This window comes from Diceros bicornis, chromosome 1 (assembly GCF_020826845.1).
Source record: "Diceros bicornis minor isolate mBicDic1 chromosome 1, mDicBic1.mat.cur, whole genome shotgun sequence".
NCBI lineage: Eukaryota > Metazoa > Chordata > Mammalia > Perissodactyla > Rhinocerotidae > Diceros > Diceros bicornis.
The window spans coordinates 86,962,448-86,969,491 of record NC_080740.1 but is presented as its reverse complement, the minus strand read 5'-3'; positions in this window follow the sequence as shown (position 1 = coordinate 86,969,491).

Here is a 7,044-nt window from a genome sequence, read left to right as displayed (position 1 = left end):
GGGAGGGGATTGGCCTGCCAGTTGCCTCTCTCTTAGTCTTTTCCTCCTCCAATACACAGGGGCTGCATTAGTAAGGACACTTTGGGTTGCAAGTGATGGAAACCTAAAGTAAAGTTACTTTTTGGCTGATCTAAATAGGAAGACCAGAGAGAGATTTAGTTTCAGGCATGGCTGGATCTAGGGGCTCAAATTATATCACTAGGATGCTGTCTTTCTGTCTCTCAGCTATCCTCTTGGGCAGGCTACCCCAAAGATGACCTCTCAGTAGCTCCAGGGTCCCTTCCTATGAGCTTATTGATCCCAGACAAAGAGAATGCTTCCTTCCTGAGAATTCCAGCAAACATCCCAGGACTGATGCTTGGCGGCCTGGCTTTGGTCATGTGAACCAATCAGTGAGCCAACTCCTCAGCCTAATTGTCCAGGTCACATCTCCAACCCTGGCATTGAGGGTTGGGACAGCTCCACCCTCACCATGTAGACTGAGAGTAGGGAAGGGTGGTTCCCCAAAGGAAAACCAACGGGGTATTCCCAGATGAAGGAGAGTGGATGCAGGGCAGGCAGACACCACAGATGCCCACCACAGGGCATGCTCGCCACCTGAGGCTGAAGGGAGCAGGACATCCTTCCCTGCCCTGCTGGTCCTTCTCCTAGACCATTCCTACCACAGCCAAACAGCCTCATCTTTGCTTAGCTAGACCCATTTCCCCTATCTCTAAAGAAAGGGGGGAAGTACTTCTCGCTAGCCAGGGAGGCCCCCCTCAAACTCTGCTCACACCTGTTTTTACCAGTTACGTCCCTGCTAGAAAACAAGAGGAAGAAAGCAATTTCGAGTGTGTTGTAATGCATAAGGAAAAACATTACCCTTGTGAGTAGAGTCTTTCAAGTCAAGGAACGGGAAGTATTTTGGTCGGAGGATTAATAAAATTCTGGATCACTAATGCTATCTGCTCAAGCGTACCTCTGCTTTTTGCTTTCCAGGTTTTTGGTTTAGAAAATGGTTAATAATTTGGCTTCAGTTGCTGCCACATTCCTTGTAGACCCTGGGATTACACAACCACATTTGTTCCTGAGAGTAGCTGATGGCAATGCCTATCCTTGCTGGGTAGAAGTGTTTGAAGTTCGTGTGACGCTGAGTAACACGTGCAGCACGATTGAAAGATGGATGTAAATATTAGCCCGAAGGCTCACCTTCCTATGGAAATCTGTTTTCCAGAAGGAAGATGTTTGTGATCTCTTTACTGACCTGGGGTGAGTCAGTGCTCCGGATGGGGGAAAGCTGACAGCAACAAGAAATGCTTTTCTACCTGGGAAAGCCTAATGTTAAGGTTGCAAACCTTGGGGCGGCTTGTCTGACTCTAATTTGCTGTATCCTGCTTCCGTCTTGCTCAGCACAGGGAATTCCAGAAGTCAAGAATCTCCCACCCTAAAAACCTGCAAACAACCTAAATGCCCAAAAATGGACAGAAGGGGTCAAACCCAACATCCTCCACCCATCAGGTTCATTCACTTACTCAGTAAATATTTATTGAGTGCCTGTTATGTGCCAGGGATTATCTCTGGGTAATAGGTTTTCAGGTGATTTTTTTTTCTTCTTTAGAATTTTTCAGTTTTCCAAATTTTCTAAAATAAACATGTATCACTTTTATCACCAGAAAAAAATTAATGTTCATGCAAAAATGACAAAATCAACAAAAGGAACTGATGTTCTGAGAGCAGTCTGGCAGCATGAGCCAGTTACCTGTTGCTGCATAACAAGTCACCCCAAACACAGTGGCATAAAACAAGCACATTCACTCATGATTATTTTCTCTCCTAGTTCTGGGGTGTGACAGGCCTCAGCCAGGCGTTTCTGCCTTGGGGTCTCTCATGCAGTTGTAGTCAGATGGTGGCTGGTGCTGGAGTCATTTTTTTTTCTTTTCAGTGAGGAAGAGTGGCCCTGAGCTAACATCTGTGCCCACCTTCCTCTATTTCATATGTAGGACAGCGCCTCAGCATGGCTTGATGGGTAGTGTAGGTCCGCACCTGGGATTCGAACCTGTGAACCTCGGACCACCAAAGCAGAGCCTACCGAACTTAACCGCTGCACCACCAGGCCGGCCCTGGAGTCATTTTGAAGACTTCCTCTCTCACATGCCTGGCATTTGATGCTGTTGGCTGGGGCCTCGGCTGGGCTGGAACACTAGCACGTGGCCTCCCCATGTGGCCTGGGCTTCCTTACTGCATGGGGGCTGGGTTCTAGGGGCAAGCGTCCCAAGACAGCCAGATGGACGCTATATTGTCTTATGACCTAGCCTTGGATGTCATACAGTGTCACTTCCTCCACAGTCTATTATTAGAAGCAAGTCACAAAAGTCAGCCCATACTCAAGGGGGGAGGACTTACACTTCACCTTTGGATGGGAGGAAAGTCAGGAAATTTGCAAACATCTTTTAAGGTGATTGCATAGTGTTTCCTGAACCAAAGATCCCAAGAACCTCTGCAGTGCTCTGACACTACAACCGTCCTTCCCACCACCCCGTGAGTCCCTGTCTTGTCCATCTTCTCAGCAGCCCTAAACCCTACCTTGGACCCCCTGCTCTCAGCAGAAGACCTTATCTCCTCATGAAAGGAACCCAGAGACAGCAGATGTCTCCACACATATACCCTCCCTCTCTCTAAGTGCTCTTGGAACTGAACCTGAACCTCCTTCCCAAGGTGGACCCTCTCCCATCACCTCCTCCATGACCTCGCCCAACCTATTGTTCCATCCTGTCCCTTTACCCTCACATTCTTGGAATGTGCTTGGTTTCTTCACCTTAAATAAGCCCATCCTTCAGACCATGGTGGAAGGAGACCATTCAGAAGGTTATTGCAACAAGCCAGCCACAGTCAGACCAGGGCAGAGGGCAGTGGGAAATGGCAGGGAAAGGGCTGGACAAAGGAACGCTCACTTTGGAAATAGAATGGCCATCCTTGGGAGGTGATGATACGGGGGTGAGGGAGTTTTTGAACGTGACTTTGAGGTATCCAGCTTCTGCATCCCATGAATCCTTCCCTAGTATCTTTCTCACTAAATACGGGCGAGTTCCCTCTGTCCTCTTAAATCCCAGAGCAGTGAGTAGCCATATATCCTGCTGTGAAGGATATATCCATCTGTTTGGTTTGTCTTTACATTTTTGTGTATTAATTAACTAGTTAATTAATTAAAATGAAATGGAGCATGAACATGTTATCATTGTAAAATGTCAAATAACACAAAGGCATATAGAGTCGTAAAGAAAAGCCCCCTTCTCCAACCCCGCCACCAGCCGCTGCCTCCTTAGCAATAGCTGCATCAATATCAAGTGTTTTACAGCCCTCCAGGCTGTTTTTACACATTTACACACACGCACACACACATATCCAGATAAAAACATATAGCTTTGTTTTAAATGTGGATGATTTCCCATAAATGGCTTCCTTCTAAGTCTGGCTCTGCAGCATCCTTTGCTCATTTAACAGAGTCCTGCAGGGCTCCCCGCTGCTACACATCAGAGTCCCTCATGCCTTCTCGCTCTGCCTTGTCTCCCTACGGTACGGATGTCTCTGAAAGTGCTGAAGGTGCTGCAGGACTCCCTCATGTCCCCATTAACAGACATTTAGGCTGCTGCAGGATTTTGCTAGTACAGTGTTGCACATGCCCCTCCTCACACACAGGTAGATACGTCTTTGGACTGACCCCTGGAAGTGCAATTCCTTGGGGGAAAGAACACACACATTTTACATATCAACAGTCATTGCCCAATTGCCCTTCTCAGAAGCTATGTCAGTTTATCGTCGCCTAGAGAATCAGGGTGGCAGCTGTCACTCACTATCTGCAAGCTGTGGCGGCTTGCAAAAATGTTTACCCAAGTTAGCTAGTTGAATTAAAAACTGGCTGTCGTGAACCTGCATGCATGCACCGGCAACCACATGGACGCTGCGCAGGGCCTGGGGAAGAGGACGGAGAGCCTGTCTCAGCTCTTCAGGGTCCCATCTCAGGCCCACGTGTTTAAACAGGCTGAGAATTAGCATATCAAACATCCCATCAAATGGAATGGAAATGTCTTCTTAAAAAGTAGAACAGCTTCTGAAGAAAGTGTATTGCCTAAGAGACCTAGAAGAGAAGTTGGAAGTGACAAAGAATAATAGATTAATATCAAAACACACAAATAAATAAGGAAAGTGTCATTGGTATCAGATACGTTGGGTATTATTTGTGTTGAACACAGGCACACTCACTCTGTGTGTGAAGCAGTTGCTTAGAGTCCAGAGTGCTAACCATTACACCATGGGGCCTTGAAGCAATTGTTTAACGGCTTGATACTACGCAGAAATTTTTGAGGCGTTGTGTATTTAGGTATCTAAGACTGCATATGTGCAGTGATATTTGGGGAAATCGGTTGGGATTTTTCTGGATGAACTGGAAACGCAGTCTTTCCCATTTAAATAAAGGATTGCATAGCCTATTGCTTTCTCAAATTCACAACCCAGCAAATTTCAGGATTGGGATAATGAAGGGTGCTTGTTCCCCTCTACCCGCACCTTTGCCAACACTGAATAATTGTGGGTCTTTTTCGTTGTTGCCACTCTGGTGGGCAAGACATGGTATCTCGTTCCATTTTGTACTGTGGATGGCGAGTGAGGGGGAGCCTCTTTCCATCCTTTACTGGCCGTTCATATTTCCCACTCCCGACAGCTGCCTGGCACCTCTGGGGCTTCTCAGTCCGCAGACCATCTTGCCTTGTGCAGAAAGAGACCCGTTTCTGGTCTGTGCCCCAAACTCCCAGCACTACCCTGTCCACCTGGCTAACCTTCCAGGGATTCTCAGGGGCCCCTACAGGCTCAGCACAAGCAGCTTCCAGAACTAGCCGACAGGCAGAGACACCCCTTCCCAGAAGTAGAGTTGTCTGAGCTTCTCTGGGAGCAAGTCTGGCCCAGGCACCCGAGTCCCTTCTCCAGGCCTCCAGTGTCTCCCTCCCAGCAGATGAGCCTGGGGCCCTGGCGGGCTTGCTCAGGGAAGTACCCAATAAGACACCAGCTGGCATGGCCACGCTGAGTGGACAGAGCATGAGGCATATGACCGAGGGGACATGACACTTGCCCAGGCCTTTGGGAGAGTTTTCCATACTACGATGCCACTTGTCATTTGGAAATGCTGTAAGGAGCCAAGAGGCATGGTCAGTCAGGGTGGACTGACTGTCTCCGATGTGACATAAGACCATACGGTTTGTGTGACCACAGGCTTCCCCGACCTACAGAGCCAACTTCATTACCGAATTGCAGTAACCAGCTGCATTTGTCAACTCGGGGGCCCATGTGGGTTGGCTCTCTGAGCAGGGGGCCAGGGGTAGGGACCCCGAGTTCCAGACAGTGCTGGCTTTCTGACTGGCTATTTGTCTATATCAGGAACAGGTCAGAGAAGATAAAGACACCTCAGTGACTCCTGCTCATTAGTGTTTTGGCAGGAGGGCAAGTCGCCTAAATCACAGAACCAAACACACACACTTATGATTGAGGAAAAAAACCATTTTTTTTAATACAACTTACCCTTAGAGTTCCTAAACAACTTCTAATTTGCAACATTCCATTTTTTCATTTAATTCTCCCCCAAACCCTATGAGTTGTTAGTCTCTTTTTATGGCTGAGAGTTGCTGAGGCTCAGAGAAGTTTAGGAACTTGCTCAACATCACACAGTTCAGAAATGTCAGAGCCTGGGAACGTAAAATGGTGCAGCCACTTTGGAAAGCAGTCTGGCAGTCCCTCAGAGAGTTCAATCTAGAGTTATCACATGTCCCAGCAATCCCACCTCTACATATAGACCCAAGAACAACGAAAACAAATGTCCACACAAAAACTTTTACATGAATGTTCATAACATATTCATAATAGTCAAAAAATGGAAACATCTCAAATGTCTATCAACAGACAAATGGATAAACAAAATGTGCTTCCATACACTGGAATATTATTCAGCCATAAAAATGAAGGAAGTTCTGATACATGCCACAACATGGATGAACCTTGAAAACATTATGCTAAGTGAAAGAAGCCAGTCACAAAAGACCACGTACTATAGGATTTCAATCATATGCAAGTCTAGAATAGGGAAATCCACAGAGACAGAAAATCGATTAGTGGTTGTTTAGGGCTGGGGGTTGGGGGCGGGATGGAGGAGTGATGGCTAAAGGGTACTGAGTTTCTTGTCGCGGCGATGGAATGTTCTAAAATTGGCTGTGGTGATGGTTGCATGTATCAATGAATATACTAAAAGCCATTGAATTGTACACTTTAAGTGATAAATTGTACAGGATGTGAATTATATCTCAACAAAGCTGTTAAAAAAAAAAAAAACCAAAGCCAGGGCTGGCCCGGTGGCGCAAGCGGTTAAGTGCCCACGCTCCGCTGCAGCAGCCCCCCCGGTTCGGATCCCAGGCGCGCACCGAGGCACCGCTTGGCAAGCCATGCTGTGGCAGCATCCCATATAAAGTGGCGGAAGATGCGCACTGATGTTATCCCAGGGCCAGTCTTCCTCAGCAAAAAGAGAGGAGGATTGGCAGATGTTAGTACAGGGCTGATCTTCCTCACAAAAAAAAAAAAAAAAACCCAAAGCCAAGACTTACTACACGAGCTTTGGATTATCACTCCACCCACTCCTCTGGCAGACCACGCTGCGCTCCAGAGGATCAGCACGACTCACGGGGCGCCTCAGCGTGACTGCAGAGATAGTTGACTGGGTGGCGAATGTTCACAAGCAACAATGTTATCAAACAGCCTGATGAAACAACCTAGGCTGGGAGAAAAGATGTACGTATAAAGATATTAACCCAGCATGATTCCAATAGCAGAAAAAAAGTTACTGGCTGAATCACCCTTTGAACTACGGAATTGGTTAATTGTATCATGGAGTACGATGCAATCATTCAAAAATGATGTTATACTAGAAATAATCTTGACATCCATCAACAGAGTACAGAGTAAATCATTTCAAGTATGTCCCCACAGTGGAACACTACATAGCCATTTGAAAGAATGTGGCAGCTCTGT